The 16664-nt window shown below is 31.0% G+C and overlaps 1 protein-coding gene across 1 annotated transcript in view; it reads right to left on the minus strand.

The window, feature by feature from the left end:
• Positions 1 to 16466: 16466 nt before the first annotated feature.
• The window catches only part of LOC114255611, a 29611-nt gene continuing 29413 nt past the window's right edge, over positions 16467 to 16664 (minus strand). Inside the window, exon 5 of the mRNA XM_036295473.1 lies at positions 16467 to 16579. The gene's annotated coding sequence lies outside the window, so the exon portion shown is untranslated. The remainder of the gene's footprint in view (positions 16580 to 16664) is intronic.

The following is a 16664-nucleotide window of genomic DNA, read 5'->3' on the forward strand; positions in this document are numbered from 1 at the left end:
TCTCTCCGCTCGGTCACGGCGTGGTCGCGTTTATATATTATGATATCTGGCGCAATTTCGGGGGCCAGTGACCGGGCGTCGGTAGCTTCCGCGAGGCTAAGCGTTTCGACATCGGAACGCGGTAGCCTTGCGGTTTGATTTTGCAGCGTAGGACCTATTTCTAGGGCGATACGAACTGCTTCCGAACGCGCTGTTGTAATCTCACGGAAGTTACTCGGGACTTCCGTGAGCGCGGCGGATTCTTGTGCGTCTTTCGAAAGAGGTGCTTCTTGCAACGTCTTTCGAAAGATGCGTGTCGCAATTTTAATAAATATAGTTGTAATCGGCTTACAACAGGAGACAATCCTAGTAATACAAAGTATTCCAAAAATATAAAACGTATGAGGCAACATTTTGTACAAATTATAAAGGATAATAAACTAATGTTTTTTCCTAGCAAATAAATTTGTATATCATATTTAAAAAATCTATTATGATATTCAAAAGATATCTTTAATAAATTACCAGAGGCGTTTATCGTGAGCTGGCTAGTTTAAAAAGTTGCCAGATGCGTTTATCGTGGGCTGGCTAATTTTAAAAATTTGCTATGGATATTTATTGTAGGTTGGCAACTTTTAAATAACTGCCAGAGATGTTTATCGTGGGCTGGCTGTTGTTTAGATACCTTAAGGTGTTATTGAGAAAATTATAATCGGGGAGACGGAGAAAAATATTGGTTGCGTTCTCACGAGAATGGGCGATGGAGGCGCCCATTCAATATTCTCAATATTTAAAGTTATATAATGCCAGAGGCATTTATCGTGAGCTGGCTAATTTTTATTATTGCCAAAGGCGTTGATCGTAAGCTAGCTAGTTTTAAAAAATTGTTAGAGGCGTTTATCGTGGGCTGGCTAATTTTAAAAATTTGGCATTTATCATGGGTTGATTACTTTTAAATAATTGCCTGTTTATTGTGAGCTGGTTATCGTTCAAGTACCCCAATGTTATTGAGAAAATTAGAATTGGAGAGACAAAGAAAAATATTGGTTGCGTTGTTACGAGAATGGGCGATGGAGGACCCCATTCAATATTCTCGATATTTAAAATTACATAACATAATTCTGTTATATAATTTTAATACGCTTGATACTGAAAATATACTAAAAATATATGTCAATTTAGATATATATATTTTTTTTCAGACATTAATTATTGTAATACACATTACATATGTGCCTTACACTTTCGACACTGCATACCCTTACGAAAAAAAACTACAAGAATACGATAAAATTACTGTATATTATTGAAGAATTTCAGTTCTTTAATAATATACTAGTAATTTTATCGTATTCTTGTAGTTTTTTTCTGTAAGAGTATATATAAATGCAGCATAAAATGTACTCGTATATATAGTTATTATAAGCGTTATTATAAGCTTATAATCACATGTGCGTACATATATGTATGTAGGTATAAACATAATACGCATTTATATACGTCTTATAATCTGTCAGAGAGCTGGAGATTCGTCCAAAAAGCAAGTCTCCATTCTCCGACCGAAAACCAAAAATGCCATAACCGTGATGATATCCTCGAAGAGGAAATATGTGTTTACGTCCTAACGTAAAATGTTATATTGGACGTAACAAGAAATTACAGTTACATCATATGCATGTATGCATGTATTTTAAATTATGTAGAAGGCATCAATAATGTCTTCTTACACGAAATAACCCGCATTCTGGGCCAGTAACAACAGGTGCATCTAGCTATTCGTGCATTATAACTGTTAGTTTAAAAAGATTATTTCCAAATGTATGCACGCACATTCTCAACAGCTTTAAATGCACTTTGCAAAATATTGCATTATGTAGTTAAAAGATTAATAATAATTTATGTTAATTTAGTATATATAATCTAAGCAGTATATATTGTTAAAAAAAATAAGTAGATTAAAATAATACAAATTATAGAGACTCAATAAAAAATTTTTTAAACAAAACATATGCAAATATTTCTATATTAACTTATTTTCAATAAAATTTTTATTTAATATAAAATAATAATATCATTATAATAATAAAATCATAGTGAAATGCATAAAACGTCGGATTAAAAAGAAATAAAAAATATTGACAGTTTGAATATCTTCTGAATTCTGCTTAAAAAGGATTCAATTTATTTTAAATCTTATTTTATCGCACTCAATAAAATTCTATCAAATACCAACTGTTGCATTCAAAAGAATTCACTTAAGTCTAAACAATTCTTCACATTAATCGCATTGAAATAATTGCAAATCCTCGCATTAAAAAGATTCACTTTTTCTGCTAATTGTTATCAGATTCAGCACAATAAGATAACAATATTGAATTAGTTAAAAATTCTTTCAACGCTGCTACAACAGTTTTACGCAATAATAATTTTCCAATTTCGGAAAGCACGGTGAGACAAAAATTGTTGCAGTAACATTGAAAGGATTTTCGTCGGCTGATTCAACAATATTTTTATTTTGTTCTGCAGTTCTTTAATTTTGCATTGATCTGTATATTATAAATTATGATTATCATGAGTTTAAATTAAATTTTTAAAAAATTATGGTCACGTAAATATCACAGCAATGTAATATACAGAACAAAACCGTAGAAAAATTATTTTTTTAATCCATTATTTCAGTATGATTATTATTTTATACAAAATAAAAATTTTACAAAAAATAAGTTAATATAGAAATATATGGACATTTTGTGTATAATTATATATATTTATATATTTTGTATAAAACATTGTTTATTGGGTCTGTCTATAATTTGTATTATTTTAATCTACTTATTTTTTTAACAATATATACTGCTTAGATTATATATACCAAATTACTATAAATTATTATTTATCTTTTCATTACATGATACAATATTTTGCAAAGTGCATAGTTGTTGAGAATGTGCGTGCACTATTTGGAAATAACATCTTTTTAGAGTCACGAATAGCTAGACGAGATACGTCTAGTTGTTACTGGCCCCAAATGCAGCTTATTTCGTGTAAAAAGGCATTATTGATGCCTTCTGTACACACGGGAACAAATTCTCACATGAAGTTACACACATATTAGAGTATATTAGATACTCGTGTTCCTTTTCATGATACACGATATTCGTGTAGAAATAGAGACGGGACACGCGCACCGATTGTGCATCGATGTGTATACAACTTCGTGTGAGAATGTGAGAAGGCAGAAATGGTGTACTGCCGCATCGTTGTGCGTGCTCACTGAACACTCTCGCTATTTCGGCTACGGATGAGCATGGGTACGGAGCGGTAGCGGTGGCGGGAGGAGTAGCGGTGGCGGGAGGCGAAGCGGTGGCGGGAGGCGTACAGATGGATGTAATGAAAAGTGTCGGTAACAGTTACCGACATTTTTCATTTCAGTTCGTGTTGAATGGCGCCACTGATCTCGTCGGAGTTGGTTCCTAGCTTTAGCATCCCTTTAAGATTTATTTTTTATTCAATACAATATTTTATGTTTATGTATTTTATTATTTATTTTTTATTAAATTACCTAAATAAACATTTTACTTAAAACTCATTAGCCGCTGCTTTCTCCCATTGCCATTCCTTAGCACATTCATTAACAAAATAATTCGCAAATCTTTCTCTGTATTCATTCCATAAATTATTTGAAATAAGATTATTCATATTATTTGACAGGTTTCTTTCAACATTCCAAGCGATGTTTGCTGTCTATCATTGTCATTATACATTAAATAACGTCTTTCTTGAGGGCGCTTTTCAAGTTCTTTACTTATAATGTAGTTGCAAATAGTGGCAAGTACCATCTTCTCAGCTTTTGAGACATAGGTATTTATAGGCCTCCGAAAAATTCGCCATCTTGCTGCAAGTATGCCAAAAGCACTTTCGACCATGCGTCTTGCTCTACTATGTCGATAATCATATATATATTTTTTTTAATTAAGTTGAGAACTTCTTGCATAAGGGCGCATTAGATACGGAGATAATGGATATGCTTCATCGCCTAGTAAAACAAACGGTAATGTATATTGATCAACAGCTGAAGGTTCAGGAACATTCAACGTGTCAGCTTCTAATCTTGATTTAATTGCACTATTAGCAAATACTCCAGCATCACTACACGACGACCTTCTGTTCCTACATCTACTAAAATAAATTTGTAATTTGCATCTGCAACTGCAGTGAGATTAAAACTGTGATTTTTTTTATAATTGTAATAAACAAAACCACTATGTGGAGGTGCCTGTAATTTAAATTTAAATGTTATTTTATTTTGCAAATATTTCTTAAGGTACATACATCTTAAAATATAAAATTTATTATTTTATATTGCAAAAGATGTATGTATTATACTTTTAGGAGCATCCCAGATGCGCACAGATCAAAACAGACACCATCAATTAGATTATTAGATTACTGATTTAATTAAAAAGTTAAGATAAATTTATAGAATTTTATTGGTGGTGTCCGTTTTGATCTTTGCGCATCTGGGACTCACTCGTACTTTTCTTCATAAAAAAGAATAAACATATTTTACTTCTATCACAATATGTTTCCCATCTATTGCTCCAAGATAGTGAGGAAAATTCCATACTTTTTCAAAATCTTTTGCAATCTTTATCCACTCATCTTTGCTTGGAAGTGACAAGACTATATCTTTTAACTTATTCCAGATTTCGGAGCAAACTTCATGAACTATATGTGAAACCGTATTTGGAGCAACTCGAAAGGCATATCCTATAGATTTCATACTATCTCCACTTGCTAGATATCTTAAACAAATCTGTAATCTTGTATGAGCAGAAATTGGTTCCCGAACACACAATTGTTTTTCAATGCCAGGGCTTTCTATATAGAACAGATCTTCGAATACGTTTGCATCCATTCTTAAAAAATTAAAATAAAGTGCAGGATCTGTTGTCCTCAACATAACAATTAAGTTGTTGCTGTCACCTTGTTGAAATCGTTGTTCCACTGAATATATAGGTCGAACTCACATACTTCTTTTAATTTTATTTTCTGTCAAGGTAGTATAAATTGAAAATAATTTTGTTAAAGCTAAACAAATTTTTCGCTTGCGATAGCTGATCATAAGAGTTTTCATATAAATTGTCATTAGACATTTAATAGCTTCGGTTGTCACAGATAATGTATCCTGCATTTTCGGCACTTTCTGATAGACGTAAATAAAATATAAATATAAATATCAACATTCAGCAATCTGCAATGATCTATGACGCATTTTCTATTACGCATGGTTTTTGTGTGCCCTGTTCACATGATGCGGAAAAATGACTGAAAATGCGTAATGGAATTCAAAAAAAATTTTTTAACTTGCAAATTTTATAAGCAAAATATTTAATAATACGTAAATAAAGATTGCTTCTGCATTATAAAGAACTATATATTTTGCAAATAAATGAATTATTGTAATTACAAAATTATTTTGTAATTTATAATTTCTTCAAATGAGCTATTGCACTTCGACGCACCATATGAACAGGGCACACAAAAATCATGCGTAATAGAAAATGCGGAATAGCTCTGATTGGTTACTTCTATGACGCACGTTCTATTCCGCAGCTCTATTCCGCACCATGTGATTTCAGCCTTAGGCGGAAATATTGGCTGCTCGATGGCAAAAACCAAGTTTGAAAAATCATACGTACGTGCGTGCGTTGTCTACGCTTCGATTCTCAGACAGTCGAATACAAAATGGGAAATCTGCCTGCGCCTCGCGTATGCGAGACAGTACCCTTTACGAATACCGGTATCGATTTTTGCGACCCTTTTTACATGAAAGAAACATCGAAACCGCATGAAAATCAAAGTATACGTGTGTGTATTTGTATGCATGACTATAAAGGCTGTGCATCTGGAAGTCGTAAGCGATCTATTATCCGAAGGTTTCTTAGTGGCATTACGACGATGCGTCGCGCGACACGGCCTTCCGAAAAACATCTATTCCGATAACGGTACCAATTTCGTAGGCGCGAACAATAAATTGAAAGACCTATACGTCTTGTTTAATTCCAACAAACACATGGAGCTCATCAACCAATATTCGAATAATTATCATATCACGTGACATTTTATAGCGCTCGTCATTTCGGCGGGCTTTGGAAGTCCACAGTTAAGCTCTTTAAACACCACTTCAAGCGCGTGGTCGGCGATTCGTTGTTTACATTCGAAGAATTGAATACTTTTACTATTGAAATAGAGGGCATTTTAAATTCTAGACCTCTTACCTCTCTTTCTCCCGATCCGAACGACTTACATGTACTCACGCCTGCTCACTACTTAATCGGCAGACCATTAACGGTCCCTCCCGAGGACAAATTGCAATCTGTTCCAGCAAATTGATTGTCGACCTGGCAACATATAACTTATGTACGGCAAGACTTCTGGGCACGCTGGCATCTGGAGTATTTAAATGAGCTCCAAAAACGTACCAAATGGAACAAAGATGCTCCCAATCTGACAATCGGCACCGTTGCGCTCATCAAAGAACAAAATCTACCTTGCACGCAATGGGCATTAGACAAGATTATTAAACTATACCCAGGCGAAGATGGAGTAGCGCGAGCGGTGGATCTCAAAACGATCAACGAAGAGATAAGACGAGCAACCAAAAATCTCTGCCCTATCCCCGTAGAACAATAATTCGAATCACTCACAATGAAACATACACATACAGTTATATTACAAACATACAGTTATATTATAAACAGGCCGGCCAAAATGAGCTATATTCCTTAACTATTGGCGTAAACATTTTGCAAAGATGAAGGTGATAAAAGTGATGATCATTATGTAAATAATAAAAAAGTAAGCTATAGTTTTAAAGAATTATTTTTTAATCTAGATTACGGCGTAAAGTGAATAATTTGTATTTTTTGTACATAATTTTTTATAATTCTTTTCATGTGTTAATAAAATTATCAATTGTTTAAAAATATTTTAGTTATACTAAATAAATAAGAAATAGTTAAAAGTTATGTTCTTTCAAAAGCTATGCAGTAAACGAAAACTTTTTATTTGAAATTTGTATAACACAATATGTTAGAACTACATAAACTTCAGATTACATACTATTTTCCCTTTAATCTGTTCCCCCTTATGTGTAAAAATCGTTGGCATTAAAATACTAAACTTCTTTTGAAAAATTTGTATATAAAATGTGTATGTAATTTGTATAGAAAAGAGATGATGACGATGATTCTGTGGCCAATAGTCTAATGAACTCAGTTAAAAGACTAAAAAGTAAAGAAAATTCGTCAAGTTTTGTCAATGTTTCATATAATGATATTTATGGAAGACAATCACTGAAACCTCTGAAGGACCTGCTCATGGAATCTAATAGGAAAAGAAATTTTAGCCTTGTTTGAACAGAACGACTTTGTGCATGAGAAACATAGAAATAAACTGTCACATAACAGATTTAGAAAATCGATCAATAAGGTAAAATATTTAAAAAAATATGTATATTAAATTAAGGTGGAGTTCTACTAATCTTTGTCCAAAAATAAATTTTTTTTATTTTTCAAATATTTATAATTGAAGGTATATATTTTAAGATCCATAAAAATTCTCAAAATTGATAAAGTTATAACGGTTTAAACAAAAGTTTTTGGAACAATTTTACAGTTTTTTAACTTAAATTCTTGATTTTTTGAGAACAAAATAATTGCTTGAAAATGATAAATCTAGCAAACTTTTTAAATTTATGATATGAGAAAATAAAGAAATTCTCGTGATACTGACACTCAACAGATTTAAAGCGTAGGTCATATAAGGATTCAGCTCTTTTTAACAACAAAAAAGAAACTTATATTATAACTTTAAAATTATTAGACAAATTTTACAACAATTTTAAATTGTTTAATAGAGCTTCACCTGAAGGCAAATTTTTTGATAGTACACACATATGTATTTTTATTTTTACTTCTGTTTGTAGCTTAAATAACGCACTAGCAGACATAATCGTTAGAATGATTATTAATACCTTTCCATCAGAAGCATCAAATACGTACTACATACCACCAATTGCAAAAAAAGTTTCTCCCAGTAATAAATCCATACCTGCTCGTGGGAAATTGATGAGTATGTGGCGGAACCGACAATGCCAATATAAAAAATTACAAACAAAAATAACCAATGACGGAAAAACTGCAAGTAATCAAAGCACTGAGCCCGGTAAGATAATTTTTTGTATAAACAAATATAAAAATAGCTTAAGTTTGAGAGGCCTTTGAGTAAAAATAAAACTTTTATTTTCAACAATTATTTTTTTAAGAAGCAAAAGGTGCATTATATCGTCATAGAAATTGATTTATATCATTGTTTTATAATTTTATTCTAATTAATAATTTACTTTTTTGTTTTAATTAAAGAAAAAAAGGATAATATTAAATAAAAACTTAATGAGTACTTTTTTAAAAATAACAAAAAATTTTAGTTTATATTTATTAAAAATTATAAGCTGTAAAAGCTATTCTGTTTAACAGTCAGTTTGTTTTGACCTTGTATCTTAAAAACTTCCATTATCATTCTTTTAAAATAATAAATTTTTCATACATATTACATTGTACAAAGACCATACAAGATGATATTAAAATTGCTGTGGACTGGTTAGAAAAGAATCAAGCTCCTTGGGATCTAGTTTTGGAGCATTAGAAAAAAACTTCTACTTATCAAACCAAAGTGTTAAAACAATCAACAGACAAAAATTTAATGGATATATTTGAAATATGGAAGCTGTATAAGCACCCTAGTGGACATGAATTAATTGATGCTGATTTTCAATGCTTAAACTTATCTACAGTGAATTTGGATAAAGATATTTGGTTAAAATTTGTAAATACTTTACAACAGCATTCCTCTATTAGCTCCAAAGATGAAACAGCAAAAGTGCTTACAGAAACTATGCTTACTGAAATCTGAAGATATTTCAGATGGTAAACATACATGAAATTTATTTATAAAAATATATCGAAGTACCTAAAATTTTTAATTAGATTTTAAATTATTGATTTATATTATAGATTCAATGGTAGCCGCGAGTCTTAGTTTACTTCCTCACTTGTTTCCACCAAGACAAATAAAAAGGATTAAAAACAAGAGCTTCAAACCATCTATCGGACTCGCAAAAGATAGTATTTTAAAAATTGCAAATGTTGGTATGCATCTATTTATAACTTTTTTTAAAATTTAATTAAAACTTTTTAGTACAGTAATATTAAGGATTGAGATTTAAAAATATTTCAAAATATAAATTTATTAAAACTATGTATGTAACTAATGGCGTTTTCGACCGGTTAATCGCTCCGGGAGCGATTAATGACGTCATAAGGCCAATTACAGCCATTCTTCTGAAGATGAGAATAACTGTGATTGATCAGTTCTAGAGGAAAAGAAACTGAAACGGGTTAACCCAGCACGGATCGAAAACGCCATACGTGAATTGATAAGACATTCATTTCAACGCATATTTTTCAATAAAATTATCTTTTTTATGTATATGTATATAAATTTATATGTATTTATAAATTTTTTACAGATTGCTGGTGACATGGTGAGGCTCAGACAAGAAGCCAAATTAAAAGCAACAAATCTTAATCTTACAATCCAGCCTTTTATAATTATTATTGGATGTATTAAAAATGTACAAGATGTTTATGTATGTATTGACAACGAATTATATCAAGTTCAAAGAGTTCTACAAGGGTTAAATATCTGTTTCAAGACTTTCCACGTATTCAATCTGGAGTATCCTTTGGCTAGCGAACATCTGTGGATATTGATTCAAAAAGGAATTTATAACATCCATTTACCCTGTGATGCACATATTACATCTATTCAACATGTGGTAAAGCATCTGATTGAGAGGGATGCAGAAGAGGAAACATCGGATCGGAACAAGTAATTATTTTGTGTTGATTCATTTAACAATTATTATTGAAAAACAGTAATAGATTTTATGTTGGGATTAATCCAAAGAAAATATATTTTTTGTTATTTGTTCGAAAATTTAATTTTAGATGATTTAGTTTTTAGATTAATTAGTAATTAGTAATAAACTGCGTTTTTGGATTCTTATTGACCATAAAAAATATTTTACTTTTATAATTGTTTTGTGTTCATCATATTTGATACAGTCATTACCGATTAATATTTAAAAATATTGTAATACTAGATTTTAAAATTGTGTTAATATAAAGAAAATGTACTCTTGTTTCTTCTGTGACTATTCATTTTTATCATTAGAGTCTTTGATAAGCCACGTAAAACTAAAACATAAAGTACTAATGAATTATGAGGTGCAATGCAATTTTACAGATTGCTTTTACAAATTCATTTGTGTTTATTCATTAGTAAGACATATTAAAAATAAACATTGTGTGCAAAAATTGTCCGAAAAATTATTACCTTGTCAAATTCCTGAAGTATCAAGTGATATTTAATAATGATATTGTAGATTTAACTAAAAAAACAAATACAGTACTACAACATTTAAATATTCTAACTGAATCATTGCAATACAAAGATCTACCAAAAATCATATGCAATAACAACGAACTCACTATTAATACTTTTAAAAATAAAGTTTTTAATTTTGCTCTTTGCTTGGTTACGCAGCTGTATGCTAATGGAAATTTACATAGAAAAGTAATTCATGAAATTATTATTAATATATGTACAACGTACATTAATAATTGTTTATATTTTTTACAATGTAAATTTAAAAATAATATTGAATTACATAATATGCTAGACGTGATGAAAAATGGTTTTAACACATTTAAAACAGAACATATGACGTTAACATTTTTGAGTAAAATAAATTATTTTCCGCCGAAAAAAATTATTGTTAAATTATCTTTAAAATATAGCAAATTAAAAAGTAAAAGACGTTTCGTAATCCATAAAAGTACATTGAATTTAATACCTATAAAATTGATGTTAAAGAAATTTTTAGAGATGCCAATGGTTTTTTCTGCAATAATGAAGTATATAGAAAAATGTAATAAAAGTGTGCTCATTAATTCGGTAATGAAAGGTGATTTTTGGAAGACAAACATAGCTAATTATACTAATAAAATTATTTTTCCTATAGTTTTATATTTTGATGAGATCGAAATTAATAATCCTTTAGAGACGCATAGAACCATCAACAAAATTGGAGCAGTGTACTGCTCTATTCCAATTTTGCCCACAGAATATGTTAGTAAATTAGAAAATATTTTTTTATGGCAATTACATAACTCTCGGGATCACGATACTTTAGGAAATAAACAAATTTTTAATTTCATTATAGAGGAAATCATTGATCTTCAAAATAATAGAATTATTATTAACATTGATGAAGAAGAAAAGAATTTTTTTTGTATTAACTTACATAATAGGTGACAACTTAGGACTAAATACAATTCTTGGTTTTTCAAAAAGTTTCAATTCCTCACACTGTTGTCGAGTTTGTACATTTTCTAAAGATGAAATAAAAAAACAAAAAAAAAAAGAAAAACCAGAAATGTTAAAAACAAAAGAAAATTACTCTACACATTGTAGTGAAAAAACTTTTGGAGTTAAAGAAAATTGCATATTTCATGTAATGTCAAATTATCACGTAACTCAAAATTGTTCAGTGAATCCAATGCATGACTTATTTGAAGGCATATGTAGGTACGATTTGGCAAAAATTTTGAATAATTTTATTAATACAGAGATCTTTTTTACTTTAGATGTTTTAAATGAAAGAATTAACTGTTTTAATCACATTTTTGACTCTAATGTTTCACCACCTTTACAATCAGAATCAATTAAAAAATAACTAATTATATTATCAGCATTTGAGATGCATTATCTAGTAAAAAATCTGTCTGTTTATTGGTGATTTAATTGAAAGTAGTAATAAACATTGGCAATTATATTTAACAATGCGTAAAATTGTTTGTATAGCAACAGCAGATGCTATTAACGAAGAAATTATTAAAAATTTTGAAAAATTAGTTTTCCAATACTTAACATCCTATAAACAATTATTTAAATGTAACTATAAATTTAAACATCATATTCTGCTACACTATCCCCGAATTATGCGTGCATTCAGTCCACTCAAAAATATGTCCAGTATGCGCTACGAAGCCAAGCACAGGCAAATAAAAGAAACTAGTAAAATTATCACTAGTAATAAAAACCCTTCGTACAGCTTAGCAATAAAGCATCAGTTACAGTTTTCTTATAGAATAGTGCGTAATATTGCATTTTCTGACAATTTTTCTTATGGCATTCCTTTTGTAAAAGTTAGATTAACAAGTTAATTTGAAAGTTTTAAAGAATGTTTACCTTCACCTAATTTTTTTGATTGTGACTGTTACTCTTGGGTAAAAATAAATGGAACACGTTACGAAATAAATAATGTTATTAATTATAACAAAAACGACTTTGGCGTTTCTCTTGGCAAAATAAAATTTATAATAATTAACTTAAAAAAAATTTTTTTTTTATATCACAAAATGTAAATTGTAGAACATTGTTTTCATTTAAGCGCTTTTCAAATCAAAAAGATAGAAGAGTGGGGATTTGTAAGTCATGAAAATCTCATAGATTATCAAATACAAAATGTACATACTATATTCGATTCTAAGCATTATGTACTCTCTAATTATATGTATTAAAACAAATATTGTATGTTTTTTTAAATTAAATTAAAACAAATTATATGTATTAAAACAAATAATTAAAAAATAAAAAACTTGTTCGTAATATTTTAATCTGTTTCTTTTTATAAGCCTTCTATTGTAATATATATATTATATATATACAGGGTGTCCCAACGCATGTGGACCACCACTCGTAAAAAGATAGAAGGGATCGAGATGAACATACAGGTCCAATATTTTCTTGGGTTAGGTTTACAAATAATCGAGATATCAATTTTTTTAATTGTGCGAATGAGAGCGCGCCGTAGGAAGACCCGAGCCGCTCGAGCCGTAGCGCGGCCCACTGTGTGAAGCATTGGCTGTCGGCGGCGGGGAGAAGGAGGAGAAGCGGCGCCGCTGCCTGTGCTTCGCCGCCCTCACGTCCCGCAGCACCGCGTCTAGACTCGCATCAATGGCCGCTCTCGCCTCCCACCGCACCGCGCCTAGACTCGCGTCATTACGCACATTCGCAATTACTTGACAAAATTATTTAGCAAAGATAGGGACAAATTAAAACCGTAATAAACTTTTGTGATTGAGAAAGTCAAAAGAGAGAAAGCGATGGAAACTTATGGAATCTTCAAATAATCTAATTTCTATCGTAATTGTGAATATAGTAAACTAATGATAGTTTTCGGTACATTGACGATATATTCTTTCTTTTTCTTAAATATCTTATTTACAGTATCATACAACTCGAACTTTGTTTCTTGTCGAATTGTATCGTACTGTTAAATCCTTGATGAAAACATAGATAAAAATTCATAAATTTATTCGTAAAATCATTATCGTAAATTCACGATTGATTCTCAAATTAATAGTTTTTTTTTTTCATCTATTATAATATTTGCTACATCGAGTTCTCTCATCGTTATCTTTTTTCTCTTACACGATATATTCATAAATATTTCTTCATATTTAATCAAAATGATGCAACAATGGAACAAACTTTTCTAACAGAAAATGCGAGAACGATAGAAAATAATATCATTTCTTTAAATTTGTTCCTTTTGATTTAGAGATGGATTATAAAATAAAAATCAATTAGATTTTCGTGTTGCTATTTTAAATAAATCACTGAAAATCTATCGTAATTAATAATGCAATTAAAGATAGCAGAAACTCTAAGTTTTCTATCGTCATGAAAGAAAACTTAGAGTTGTATTGACAATACGTGATGTTGAACGTTAATCTCTAAGCATAATTATCGTAGAAGACGCATCGCCCCTAATCTATTGTTGCACGCGTACTGCACGCGTCGCCCGGCCGCGCGAGTCAGCTGGTTGCTATAGAGAAGAACGTTGTCGTATTGCTGTTTATGTCGGTTCTCGAGCTGTCGAGCTCGTGTATCGGAGTGTTTTGAATAAATTCCGTTTTTTTTTTTAAGAAAATGTGCTATCCTATTTCGTGTACACCAATCACTGTTGCTCACTTATCTAATTGATTTCTATTTCATAATTCATCGCTTCTCTAAATCAAAAAGAACAAATTTAAAGAAATGATATTTTCTATCGTTCTAGTATTTTCTGTTGGGAAAGTTCGATCCATTTTTGCATCATTTTGATTAAATATGAAGAAATATTAATGAATATATCGTGTAAAAGAAAAAATATAACGATGAGAGAACTCGATGTAGCAAATATTATAATAGACGAAAAAAAAACTATTAATTTGAGAATCAATCGTGAATTTACGATAATGATTTGACGAATAAATTTATGAATTTTTATTAATGTTTTCATCAAAGATTTAACAGTACGATACAATTCGATAAGAAACAAAATTCGAGTTGTATGATACTGTAAATAAGATATTTAGGAAAAAGAAAGAATATATCGTCAATGTACCGAAAACTATCATTAATTTACTATATTCACAATTACGATAGAAATTAGATTATTTTAAGATTCCATAAGTTTCCATCGCTTTCTCTCTTTCGACTTTCTCAATCACAAAAGTTTATTACGGTTTTAATTTGTCCCTATCTTTGCTAAATAATTTTGTCAAGTAATTGCGAATGTGCGTAACGACGCGAGTCTAGACGCGGTGCTGCGGGACGTGAGGGTGGCGAAGCACAGGCAGCGGCGCCGCTTCTCCTCCTCCCCGCCGCCGGCAGCCAATGCTTCACACAGTGGGCCGCGCTACGGCTCGAGCGGCTCGGCTCTTCCTACGGCGCGCCGCGGCGCGCTCTCATTCGCACAATTAAAAAAATTGATATCTCGATTATTTGTAAACCTAACCCAAGAAAATATTGGACCTGTATGTTCATCTCGATCCCTTCTACCTTTTTACGAGTGGTGGTCCACATGCGTTGGGACACCCTGTATATGTATTAATATGCATATACTATCACATTATGGGTGTGTTCAAGGAGACGCTATTAGCGCTATCAGCATCAGTCTATCCTTGTTCTACTTTTAATGAATAATGAAGTTAGACTGATGCTGGTAGTGTTAACAGCGTCTCCCCGAACGCACCCTATATTGCATAGATTACAAACATCGTATAATAGATAATTTTAAAATAAAACTAGAAAACTCATGTATAACATATCTTCAAAACTCGACCACATCAACTAAATAAAAAAATTAAATCAAATCCGAACGTGGTAATGTGAAGCACGTCAAATTTTAATTCTCAAATAATTAACAAAAAAAAAACGTAAAACTTGACTTGAAAAATCATATCTTCAAATATCACTTTTCTTTTCCAGCGCGTTCTTTTGCGTGGGCCAACCATATTTTTATTGGGGCTGAGATTTGCTCATCTGTTGCGTTTCCATGAGACTTTCTTATCACACCTAAAACGTATTAATTTTGAAGCATTAATAACTTATAAATATTGATTATTTTTATAATAAATGTTTGTTTAAATTTTAGTCAATTAAGAAATACAAGAAAAAATGTTTTTTAATGTCAATAAATAACTAAAAATTGCATGAAAATACCAATATTTGTAAAAAAAATTCTTTACTTAATCAATAAGTAAATTATATATGTTAGGGATTTCCGGGACTCAGGGCCCGTGCGCACCCGGGTCGGCCGTGCGAGGAGGGGAGATGGCGCAGTCGCACCGGAAGGACGCGACGGCGTAAGGACGAGTAACTACGTGGAGGGGATAGTCGCTCGTAAGGAAGGAACAGGGAAACATTGTCGCATATAGTGACAAAAGAAATAAATATTCGATCACACAGTTGGAAGAAGTGTACTTTTACTTTTACATCTTAAGTTTCCTAACATATACATATATTTATAAATGTATATATTTTTATTTGTATAAACAATTATACTCCCAGATAGCCAAAGGAAGGCAACGTATTGTTATTTTGCTATCACTTATTCCTTATTAATTTTATCAAACTAAAGCCAAGGTGTTTCCGCAAACTGTCTGTTGTTTTGACATCATATAAAATTCTACATTAGAATTCAACAAACTGACGGCAAGTTGTCAACATGCATGCACAATTGCGGTCAATGTGACAAGTTTATTATTCCTCAATGCATGCACTTATAATTTTATAAATTCATGAAGGTTATTTGCTCTCCTGATGTTAACTTCGTTCCACGTTAAATTACAATGACAGCAAATTGTGGGCAAGTTCACAACATACATGCAGTGCATTAATTTGCCCGATATGTTTGATTTCGCTTGGCTATCTGGGCTATTAAATAATTAAGAATTGCAGTTCTAAATTTATTTTACTTACACATAATTATTTTACATAATTGTAAGTTTGAAAAGATCTCTTTTTTCTTCGCTCCATACCAACTGTATTTTAGTGCCAAATTATTTGTAAATATTTGCCTCATGAGTCGAATGCACGACGTTTTGATATCTGAGCATACAACTCGAGCCAATTGTTTAATCTAAAATACAATTACAATGTTAATATGAGCTGGATATTTAGCTTAGTGTCATTTATTAATTTAATTTAAGTAAAACTATATAACA

The sequence above is a fragment of the Monomorium pharaonis genome, chromosome 1 (genome assembly GCF_013373865.1).
Source record: "Monomorium pharaonis isolate MP-MQ-018 chromosome 1, ASM1337386v2, whole genome shotgun sequence".
Taxonomy (NCBI): Eukaryota; Metazoa; Arthropoda; class Insecta; order Hymenoptera; family Formicidae; genus Monomorium; species Monomorium pharaonis.